This window comes from Suricata suricatta, chromosome 15 (assembly GCF_006229205.1).
Source record: "Suricata suricatta isolate VVHF042 chromosome 15, meerkat_22Aug2017_6uvM2_HiC, whole genome shotgun sequence".
In the NCBI taxonomy this organism is placed as follows: Eukaryota; Metazoa; Chordata; class Mammalia; order Carnivora; family Herpestidae; genus Suricata; species Suricata suricatta.
The window spans coordinates 57564976-57565878 of NC_043714.1; the positions used below are offsets into that span (position 1 = coordinate 57564976).

The 903-nt window shown below is 41.5% G+C and overlaps 1 pseudogene; it reads right to left on the minus strand.

The window, feature by feature from the left end:
• Positions 1 to 387: 387 nt before the first annotated feature.
• On the minus strand, positions 388 to 618 carry LOC115279574 (annotated as a pseudogene).
• Between the last annotated feature and the right edge of the window lie 285 nt (positions 619 to 903).

The following is a 903-nucleotide window of genomic DNA, read 5'->3' on the forward strand; positions in this document are numbered from 1 at the left end:
TCATGGATAGGGATGAGTATAGTTTGCTCTAGTTGCACAGAAGAAAGACTCCTAATGCAGCTTGCAGTAAGTCATAGAAGGCTTCCTAAAAGAGCTGGTACTTAGGCAGAACCTTTGAGTAAAAATTCACTCACTGAGCGGGTCTCAGGAAACTGGGGGCAATAGTCGCCTGGGAAGAGAAAAAATGTATACAGCTGAGAAGCTGCACAGTCAGACACAGGGAAACCAAAGCACTGTTACTCATGAAAACCCCACCAGTAATTAATTCTCTGCCTCACCCTCTGTGAGTCAGGGTGAGGTGAAGATGGATGTGGTGAGGAAGAGCGGGTGCTCTGGAGGATTGCTTGCACCTGAACAAAGAAGAACGCAGCTTTTTTTTTTTTTTAATTTGAGAAGTTCAAATGTGTAGTCAAACACATTTCTGAGCTCTGCTGCAAGCATTATCTTTCCAAATCCTACTTTTGACACTTTTGCTTCATCCTAATCATCTGGTCTTTCAGGTTTGACACAGAATAACAGTCCCCTCCTAAACCATTCCCCTAAAACTCATCTGGATAAATATTAAACTGATAAGAACAGATACTACACTTGATCTTAGCCAAAAGGCCAAGAAGCGATCATCTGGATAAATAAAGAGCAGCAACTTAAACCACACATAATCTAGACTTTCTGAATATGGAAGCAATGGAGAAAATATTATGAGCTCAAAACACAAGTAGGACTATTTTTAAACCCAGGTTTGGAGAACAGGCAGGCACAGATATTAAAGACGTCTTAGGAAAAAGGAGCAGGGACTATGGGGAGGACAGAGTCCAAACAGAATTGCCCCAAAGTAACTCCCATCATGAAAACCTTGCCATGAGTGGAAAGACACTAAGAACAAATGTAAAATCTGGTAGATCC